This window comes from Taurulus bubalis (assembly GCF_910589615.1).
Source record: "Taurulus bubalis genome assembly, chromosome: 19".
Lineage (NCBI taxonomy): Eukaryota > Metazoa > Chordata > Actinopteri > Perciformes > Cottidae > Taurulus > Taurulus bubalis.
In genome coordinates, this window is record NC_136607.1 from 3,565,211 (window position 1) to 3,576,785 (window position 11,575).

Consider the following 11,575-nt stretch of genomic DNA (forward strand, 5'->3'; position numbering starts at 1 on the left):
AAATAATAGCCTACCAAATAATGAGCACTGCATCTGTTTTTCTTTTCCATCTTGGGATTTGTATTGCTAATTTATTGGTTGTTTTTGCTTTTAATTTCTTTGCTGCTGACCATTGTTGAACAAGCAATGCATTTCAGACTGATGTTCTAGTGATACTTGATCAGGTGAAGAAAGGGCCACGCGTTAACATAACCTGATTCACCAAAGATAACCGGAATCCTTGAGGCCAATAGACAGTGTGTGTTTACATTAACGCAGCTCTACTCTGGTTAAGGTCTTATTCCTACATCGACTTAGTACAAATTACATTCAGTATACTCAAAAGCAACATTTTATGCCTCAAAAAGAAAAGATTACTTAATTTTAGAATTAAATGTCTCAAACACCTGTATAACTAAATTAAACAATATCAATAATGCTCTTATATAGTCTATGTAGGGCTAAAGGGAACATGGTAAAGATCATTTCAATTATTTTCATGATGAAGAAAACAATGAGCAAAGGGCCACCTGAGCAAAACATTTTATGGTGCGCAGCATAAACTGTAAATTACAAAAAAAAAAACATAAATTACTCAATGAACATCATGCTGAATTGAAGAAGACTGAGACCATGAAGTCATGTTTATGATTTACTTAGGTCCTTTTCTTATAGACTTCTATACAATCAGAGTTTTTCGCTACAATCAGAAGGTTTGGGCACTTTTGCATTGGCTTCACTTCTTAGAAGCGAAGGTTACCACATGGTGCGCACCACACACTTTAAACAGTAGCTTAACACTAAATCCACTTTTTTAAAGTCAATAAATTACAAGTGCTGCCACTTTATTACACTTTCTATCAATCATGGTTTCATATTTTTACAAGCTACCCAAGTGAATAGTAATAGCAAGAATGTCCTCTCCAACATTCGGTAAAAACACTGCTCATTTCCAACTTTTTCTACAATTCTGTGTCGGCATAAGAGCTTATCCAGGTTGCTGTGAACAGTATGCGATGTTAACACACACACCTCTACTGGAAAAATGTCTGCTGTGTTTCCCATTTGTTCCCCGAACATCGGTGTGTGTGTGTGTGTGTGTGACTGCGTGAATGCAAACACACCGACTAGTTCCACTCGTTAAGGAAGGAAAAACTGAGGAGTCCCTTAAAGCTGTAGCTGCTTCCAAGACTGACTTTGTGTGTGTGTGTGTGTGTGTGTAAAAAAAACACAAAAAGAAAAAAAAAGAAAAACTTTCTATTTCAATAGTGAGAACCAGAGAGGCTACCTCACTGACTTTCCATTTGTCCTTTTAATCGTGTTGATGAAACCAAAGAAACCAAAGATTGTTTTTGTCCTCTTCAGTGCGGTCTGCGCTAAGCTTTGTGCATTTGCGTTCTCTCCCCTTAATGGTGTCCTCTTTTCCACATTCTCCTTTTCTCTCCCTTTTCTCTTTCTTTCTCCCTTTTCCCTCGTTCTCTCTTGGCCTTGCGTTGTCTCGTCTCCTCAAAAAGAATGTGTGTGAAGGGATAAGAGGCAGTCCGGCTGGATGCTAGATACCAGAGAGTGCATATGCATAAATACTCAATTCTACATTTGTTTGGGTGATGGGCCTTAGAGCAGAGTATTTTTCAATTTTCAAATTCAGCAATATGAGAATCGACAATAAATTTCTGGAGATTTGTTTTGTATGTGACAGGTAATTAATGGTAACTATCGATGGATGGATCAAATATGGACCTGCTTTGTCCATTGTTTACCTGCCTCCTCTACAGCTTTAAGGCTTCAAACGAAGCCATCGTTACACTATCTGACAAGTGCTTTGTTCGAAGGATAATGATGACCTCAGACTTTGATCAGCAAAACAAAAATGCTGTTTTGCACTGAAACATAAAAGCTGAACATTTATGAAGTTTTAGGAAGATGATTCTCTTGGTGTTCTGTTCCAGACACCCACATCCCGTCGCTTCATAAACAAGCAACTTTCGCTGGGCTTTATTTCCAACAACATGCTCCTCTCTTTTCTTTTTGTGCTCATCTCGCTACGGCAATTAGACGTCAGATTGGTACCAGCTTTGTGCTGCGTAGCAACCACAGTGATCCAACGCTGTTCAGACCCTGTGAGTTCACGGCTGAACTTTTCCGTTTGATTAAGCCTGATGAACTACTTGTGGTCCCTATAACTGTCTGAAAAGTCAAATCAAATTGTGAGAGGAAGCAAAGCTGCCCTCAAATTACCATTGAATCACTCTCCTGCTTTCTCAAAAAGAGCCTAAATGATGGATCTCGCCAATCCATCCCTCCAGCTCTGAAGCTCATGCAGGTCATGTACCTTTAGCTAAGTCACAGCCATAGTCAGTATAAAAAAATGCTGATTTAAGGGGGCTAATTTTCTAATTGCCGTTAAATACGAAGTCATCGGTTTTAAGGTATTTGGTCACAAACCCAATATGGCCCAATAGGAAATTTGCACTGATGATGGCGCGGCATTAAAAGTCACAATGAAATCAACTTTTAAAGAATGTATCCTGTTGGGCACCATGAATATCTGTACCAAATTTAATTACAATGTTTTTTTAATATTTCAGTCTGTGTCACCAAAGTGGTCGACCGACCAACCAATCGGTCAGCATGGCTAAAAATCTAAATGTGATACTGTACGTCAATGCAAAGGGTAACCAGTCCAGTAGAGATCAGGGAGGGTCACAACAATTGTCATCCATTGTTTTGGTGCAAATAATCAGCATCACCCCAAAAAGCAATTTTGTTGCAAAGTATGAGATAACCTTGGATGAGTGCCTCGCTTGAACTAAAGCAAAGTCCAGACCTCTCTGTTCTCTGCTCTGGTACTTTGCCGTTCAATCAACGCAAATAATTACAGAGCGATTACCAAAAGGCTCCCTGTTCTGTTCGACTCTTATCTTTTACTATCCCTTCTATTTTTCTTTCTCTCTTTTTACTTCCGAGCTGGGTTTAGATCTGTTATTTATTTATTCTTGCAGCTCGTCATCTTCTCACAGCTGTCCAAAGGAGTCAATCTCATTTCCCTTGAATTCTTACACAGACTTCAGATGATAAGACTTTTTTGACAAAATATTTACTTTGCGATCATCCATGATCTTGCAATATTTTGGGCTGTGAAACCTATTTTCTCAAGATCACCAACTGATCTTTTCAACTCAATATATTATAGATGCCATCACAAAAACATTTGTAATGTCTTGATTATGATACCTAATTAAGATTTAGATCTCAACATTAGTATACTTTCTTCCGAACATAGGACCGTTAAAAACCAAGCGCATTTAAAACAAATAGCTATTTGAACCCAGCTCCTTCCCTCCTTCTTCTCTTTCTTCAAACGGTCGCAAAGCTTTATATGATGAAAAGAAACCACGGAGGCAAACTTGTGCGAGTTGTGCGCAGACCGCGCTCTCTTTACCAAACTGTTGCAGATATACCTCATAGACAATAGTGTTAGGATGATGTAATAATAGCGTATGTCATAAATTATTCACTTGCTCTTCTTCCTTTTTTTATTTTTTTTTAATGGTGACTGTAACTTTAAAAACGAACAAATGTGGGGGGGAAAGCTTGACACATTTTTAAGTTGTTTTTTTGTAATCGTTAAAAAGGTGCGCTAAAACCAAAAATGAAAAATGCTTGTCTTCTGCTATGCTCTCTTTCTTGTTGATGTATTACTGTTTTTTCTCTCTGTTCCATCTGCCGAGGATTGAGGGATTTATAATTTCAATTTTTTTATTTTTTTTGGTCTCTTGTTTTGAAGGGGTCATTGTCCCCTCATGTGGATTTTTTTGGGGATTGGGAACATTGTTGGAATGATGCTCAGAATAATACCGGCTTCTTCGTTTCTTTTAATATCCAGCCACGTTTCAGTTGATCTTCATGAATAATTTGTTCTTGTTTCGGTGTCCTTTGTCTCCTGTTCTAAGGCTAGCATCGCCGTTACATTACCCATACAGCAGTGCTCTAGCCCAGACTTTATGCATGAGTATATTTACGATTAGCTAGCCATGTAATGCATTGTGATACTTATTATTGACCTTATTATTATTATCATCCTCTCATTTAATTTCCCACAGTGTACGCTATACACACGCAACTTCGGGTTCCATCAGGCATTAGTGTTACGTTTGACCTGCTGATAGAAAACTTGCAAACTATTTAAATCGGTTTCAGTGGGCAAGGCGTCAGCGTCCGCACAGAGAATTATCGTCACCGTGAGGTTTACCGCGAGCTACCAACAGTCTACGGGTACATTTGGACACCAGCCGTTGTCAGACACAACGTGATGCAGGCTTTTCATGAAACTGAAAATTTGACTGTGCTCTGTTGTACTTTCATTTAGCTTGTCCAAGCTTTAGCCAGGGTCTCTCCTGTACATACCAGCTCCCAAACATACAAAAAAGCTTTTTGAGGGATTTTATTCAATCATGTTCATATATCTTTCCAGTGGCCTATCAAAATATTGGTAATTGATTTTAAACCAACTGTGATTCACAAATACACTATCCCCTAATACGATGGACCCTTAGGTGAGTGAGAGGGTAGCTGTTTGCTAGTAGATTTCAATTTTAATTGGACAGATAAATGATGCATTTAAGGCTGAAATAAGTCGGCAAGAACTAGCTTGATCTTTGACTAAGAGTGAGGGAACAAATGGCCCAATGAACAAGATGAGAGTAAAGGCGAAAAACTAAGAAATCAAAGGTTTCAAAGCGACAGGAACGTCAAACGGTAAATATCAACTCAACAAGTTTGAAAGGCCAAAATAAATGTTTTGAGTACGTGCTCAAGTTCATGCGGTGTTAGTTGAGGGAAAACCAAAGTACATTTTATAGCCCTTCCAGTCCTGCTTGTCTTCCATTCCCAATAGCTTAAAAGCATCAAGCAACTTGTAGCCTTGTTATTGTTCTTTCTGATTGGAATATATTTTTTAAAAGAAAAAAAATGAGCTATCAAACTGCATAATTTTGTAGTTTTTTCTTTTGTTTTGGATGGTGAAGTTTAGATGCAAGATTTACAGATGAGTTTTGGCACAAAGAGTAATGCGCTAAATGCAGAAAAAATGCTTCCTGTAGACCAATTCCTGTACATTATCATCAATATCATGTTTCGGGACTTTCGTTGCGGAGGATCCCTACTGAACAAATCAGATTAAATCAAATAGGATATGAAGTTACAGTTCGAACAAAACAAACGTTTTGATTCCAGCATTAGCAAGACCAACAGGTTAAAGTGGCAGATCCATGACATCAGTTTTTTTAACAAAATTACAATCAGTGCACTTCTGACGTTACTGTCAGACATCCAACACGCTACCGCTCAGCTAAACATGTATGGAACTGTATAAGATTACTTATTCAAAAAATGTCCTCCCCAAACATCAAGCTTGACCTTTCTGTTTACTGACCCTTTCTTTTCCTTTTCTTTTTTTTCTTTTTTACCATTATTCTTTCATGGTTGTCATATAGTAATCAAACATCAAATGATGCATTTTATTTTAGACATTTGGTTGGAATGGAAAAAGAGAAGTGACTGAAAACTTGTGGTGTGGAATAAAACGATGATCAAACATGAAGGAGGTATTGGGAGAATTACTGTTGTTCCACTCTATGTATAAAAGAAGAAAAAAAAATCAATAAAGAAATCACAATGGTCTTATCCATGTACAACTCATCCTCCTGTTATTCTTTTCTCACCTAGAAGTATCCTGATGGGGAAACACAATCGCAGGTTCACATGCTTAGATTTCGCATTTGGGGATTTTAATGAATATAAAATTACAACATTTCCATCTGGAATGTGATGGACATAAAATGAAAACACTCAACCAAAGTAGAAGTACCTCAAAACTATACACACAGCACTAGTTACTGTATTAAATTCCTGCTAGCTCTGGCTTGCAGTAAACACAGCAGAATAGCCTTCTGGAGCTACTTGGCAAGCTGGACTTTGTCCATTGCTTCCTCGAGCCTCGTCTTGAACACAGTTTGAGTCCTTTGTTGATATTTGAGGCGCTTTAGAAAATGTTTTGATATGTAGGGTCTCGACATTCGGTTGACAGGATTCGGTATCTTCTAGCGGTGTGGTTGCAGATTGCAACCAACTGAATACCCCTAGGCTCGCTCCTCCCTCTCCAAGAGTGCGGTAACGTGAGCGAGGAGAGGCCATCCATACCATAATAATATTACTTTAGCAGCAACGGAAGTCAGACAGCGTCCTGCAAGGACCTTGTTTTCACGAGCATGTCAGAGAACTCAAGTGGAATGCAGAATATGTAGGCAACCAGACGTTTTCTTAGTATTGGGCAGTGGCGGGCCGTCAGGGCCAGCTAAGCCTTCTCTGCTGGCCTAAACAGAATCACAAAGTTATATATATTTTATAATTTAATTGTTTTTCAAAAATACACTAGATGTATTATAATATTTTTTCCCTATTAGCTTATTTTCTCATTGCACAAGCACCTGTCTTGTCTGTTGCTCAGCTCAGGCCAGCAGCACGACTTGCTTGACAGCTGGTTAAGTATAGCTCATCATCCAATCAGATTTCACCTTTTGTTTCTCTATGCAAGAGTAGTGTGTTAAACAACAATCTAACGGCCAGCTAGCTAGCATTAATATCTGCTAGCATTATGGACGTTGTGATTCGTCACAGCCCGCGTGACTATTAATGTGCGCTGTGATTGGTCAGTGTGTCAGTACACACTCTGGAACTGAAGCGCACTGATAAACTGTACAACCGCATCGCTGAACTTTCTTTTAAGGGGAGCGGATGGACTTTGTCTTTAATGAACAGCATCTGGTAAGTTTCCTCCTTTTTGTGTTTTTTCATCTCGGTGGCATTGTGTTGATGTGTCTATGGTGCTGTTTTTACGGGGTTGGGCTGGTCAGTTTAACAGCTGACCACGATCAGCTGTTAAACTAAACAGCTGGCGTAGGTACCAAATCCACGACCCACCACTGGTATTGGGAGCATTCTGGTTTCTGCTTGTAGTCCGAGTGGTATCGTTCAAGCCTTCTTTGATTGAATGCAGGTACACAGTCCATGTGAAGACCTGAAACGTAATCTCTGAGCCCACTGGCTATTGTCTGATGACTACACATTTTAATCGGTTTAAAATGGTCTTATAAACTGGCTACTAGTGAAACAATCCAGTTGTACAAGTTGTCTCTCAACTCCAACTCCAGTCTCACATCTCAAGTTTCTAATCGGACTGTAAACAATGAGCAGCGTACAGATATACACTAGCTACGCCCGAACTCTAGACGTTTTTTAGGAGTCCATTTTATTTCTTATGAGAATTTGTGATTTCAAAATGCCCTTTTACACAACTGAAATTACATTTAAGTCCAATCAAATTAAGGAAAGGATAATGCAGAAAAAGTCCACAGAGACTTTAGACATAACATGCTTATTAACATTTAACAAAAACGATGGTATTTCCCAAACATTAACCATATTGCTCATTTTGCCACAATGTAAAGCCATACGCTGCGATATCAGACGCTCAGAGCAACTGCGCCGGAGGTCAGGTGACGTAATAAAAGAGCAACAAAGTCCATGTATGGAGGTAGACCATTTGATGGATGGGTCAAACAAACACAGGAGTACGATATGCGTGTCCAGTGTGAAACCAAAAGTTGGCTTGCTTAAGTTATGTAAAGTATGCAACTTACATAACTTAAGCAGGTAACTAAAGTAACAAACGTAGTTATCTTAACCCAAACCACGGCCTTTTACTAAACCTAACCAAGTACCCTGGTGCCCAAACATAAGTGGGTACCCAGAGTGAGAACGGGTTGGAGAGTCAGGATAAGAACTTCTGTCTCTGGTGTCAAGATACTGTGCTTTGTATGCCTGCCATCCACTCTGGCCACTACACCAGAGAACACACACATCCTGTCTCCATCCCAACAATCGATGTTGGTTTGTTTGAACCATTGTGACTTTGTGATTTCGGTCTCCTGGCAGGGTTGTCGCCGTTGGTTCAATTTGCGTTCAAGTGCTCTGAGCTCAGTTTAGATGATCTTTTGTTCCCTCTTGTTTAGTTGAAACTCATACATGGTGAAATTAAATCCAAAACACAAATAGACAAGGGGCACACACTTGTTTGGTCTCTGCTTCTCCTTCATATTTCTCTACAGTACATATGCTGCAGCAACCTCATTTCCCCGCTGAGATATTTAAAGTTCCATTTTCTTTTATAAGTCCGGTCAGTCGCTCCTCTCACCTGCTCATTTTCCCTCTCTTTTTTTCAACCACTCCATCCAATCAATCCATCTCGTTTGTCCCGTTTCTGTCTTTAATGACTCTATCACCCTCTGTCTCTTTCTACATCTCTTGCCCCCTTCATTTTTCCCCTGCTCTCTGTGTGTGTAATCATCCCAGCGTCCATCTCCTCTCATCAATCCACCTCGTCACTTCTCTCCTTTAACCTCCCCCTCTCCTCTTTTAATCACTCCGTCCCATCCTCCTGCTCATCTTCCTCGCTCTGTTTCCAGGGAAACAGCGGCCCACTCTGTGGCTGTTAATCTGGTGACATTGTCTTTCTATTACCCATGGGTCAGATGCCTGATAAGGAGGACAAAGGGTGGGAAACCAAAGGGCGACTCACTTTAAACGTTTGTAAAATGTTGGTCTTCATTAACACAAGTGGGTTCTGTAGAAGGGATTTTTTTTTTTACTGTGGAAAACAGATATTTTCCTCACTGCTCTGAGTGCATACAAACAAACTCTGCAGGGATATGAACAAGTTAATCCAGTACATCAGACCTGCAATATGTCCTGCCTTTGTGAAGCTCATAATGTTACGTTTTTGTTGACACCATCTGACTAGAGTTGATTCAATCTTGTGCTCATTTTGGTGGATGTTGTTGTTGTTGTGTGCATGTCGCTTTTGCCTTGAAATACGTTATTGTGACATCACCCGTTGATTTGTGGACTGCCGTTATGAAGCCTTGAGGTCCTTGATTTCGCCATCGCGGCTTTTTTTTAAACTGATGAACGGATGTTACCATCGATGGAATGCGAAGGAGTGACGTTGAGGTACGGCCTGAAGCATACGCCGCTCTATAGTCCATTTGACTATAAATGGACCAAAATGTACTAAATGAACATCGTGCTGTATTGAAGAAGACTTGAAACTTGTCGCTAAAGCTAGCTCTCAGACTAGCTTCTCATAGGCCGACTTACAATCACAACAACTGTAGAGGACTCTCGCTCTGTCAGAAGGTTTGAGCGTGAACATGTTTTGAGAGTTTTAAATGTTCCTTTTCTGCTTTCTTCATGCTTGTTGACATGTTTGATACCACACTTCCTGATTCCTCCCTCTGGAAAGTGTTTTCTCCAGCTCCCTCCAGTTTTTTTTGTTGTTGTTTTATTTTTGCTGACTTAACATGTTTGCCCTGATCTTTCCTTTACTTTCCTCTTCTGAATTGCTTTTCACATTGTAATGTTTCATTATTGTCCATTCATTCTTCTCTCTCTACCTCCTCATCTATCATCTCTCCTCTACTCCTTTTTTCTCCTGCAGTTTTTCATTTCACATTCTCTGTACTTTGTCTCTTCTCTGTTGGTCTGCCTCCTCGATTTCTTCCTTTGTCTCCACCCTTCTTTCACTCCCCGTGTTTCATACTTCCCAGTTTACCTCTAAGGCTTTCCTTTAGTTTTGTATCTACCTCACCTTCTGTCTTCCCTGCCTTCTTGCCTTCCATTCTTCTTCCTCTCTTTTCTCCCATTTTTTCCCTTCTAATTTCTCCTTTTCTTTAGCCCTCTCCCTCTTTTTCCTTCTGTGTAGAAATCAATGGTTGTTCTCTCAATAAGAGGTCACGGGGGTTGCAGTCGCTGGCGTCCCGGCTTTTCAATTACAAGCAGCCTGCACTCACCACAACACAACTACCCACCCACCCACCCGACACCCACCCACCCACCCATCCGACACACACACACACACACACACACACACACACACACACACACACACACACACACCTTTCCGTCCTGAACAGCCCTTCCCCCATTGAGAGCTGACCGGCCACCAGACAGAAAGGACAGAGTAAAGATTTCAGAATGAAAGGAAAAGAGAGCAGTTTGGTTGGTTGTTGAAAAGAGAGGGAGAAAGAGAGGGGAGGAAGTCAGAAGTCGTAACGAAGGGCAGTGGAGGAAAAGGAGGAAGAATACAGAAGAGGAAGAGGAGAGATGAAGATGGAGGGGAAAAAAGGAAAAGGAGAAAACAAGAAAGAAAAAGGAGAAATGAGAAGAGGAGCGGTAAGATAGGAAAGGGAGCTCAGGCAGAAGAGGAGAGGACCCAGTAGAGGTCCCCCTCAGTCTGTCTTCTTGTTGGTTTTTGTGTTCATCAATCATCAGTCAAGGCCAGGACTGAAGGCTTCAAAACGTCAGGCCACCAACCAACGGGTGCCGTCCCGTTGACTACGTGCTCTTCTCATATACAGTCTATGGTCAAGGCTAGAACCGATAAAGGTTCTACATACCTTTAAGGTATCCACCGAAATAGTCAAGTAGCATTGACACTTTTCCAGTCAAACAATACCTGCAAATGATCCTTTTTGTACCCAGATCTAGAAAAAAACGAATAGCACTCCCATGACAATGCGATCCCGTGGCTGTGTGAGCTGTGCAGTGCTGCGACATTTAGCACACACAGTGGGACACACACAGCTCCCATTAATGTGATGGGTATAGAATGTACTCCATTGGTATTGATATCGTTTAAGGTACTGGTATTGGCATTGTTATTTTTTTAAACAACTCCCTAGCACATAAAGTCACTGCATAAGTACCGTCCCCAATTCAAAGTCTGCCTTCAGCCACTTTGGTACAAATTCTGGGTAGCAGTCTTTGGTAGTTGACCAGTGACATGGATGTTTGTTGACTAAAATAATCTGTCAAGAAGCACTTGAATTGCAGCAGAACGGAGTCACTAAAACCTGATAACTGCCATGAGGACCAGGAGCCAGACGTTGTAAACATTCAGGGCTCAGTCTAAACCTAGTGGGGTCCGAGGACATCCTCCCTCAGGCGGATCGCATCTATATGCATTTTTTTCAAGCCATTTGAGATAATATAATGCTCTAAAATCTGTAGATAATTTGGAAAAAAAACCCATTGTTGATGCCAAGGGAAATCGTCCTAAAGACCCTAAATCTTGTCTTAGTCATTCTGACACAAATGTTTAGGATGACACATTCACTTCTACCAGTGAGGCAGAAATTGTCTGATGTTACTATTTTGTCTATTTCCCCAGTAATATAACTTTTGCTGCATGCATTGGCTGGTCCAGTCAGAGAGACTGAGGGAAAATGACATGCTTGTTAAATAAGGGATGATAGAATATCTTGGGAGGCAAGAGGCAAAAACACGAGAGGAAACCAGGTTGAGCGACAGGAGACAAGGATACAAGAGGAAAGGGAAGAGATGAAACAAGAAAGAAAAAGGTCAGGGAGTTGGACGAGAGGAAAGGAAAGGTGCAGAGAGAAAAAAAGAAAGAAGAAATTAAAATGAAAAGGAGAGATTGCAGCTGGCTCAGATGCAGGAGGGGGGAGAAAAGGGGAGG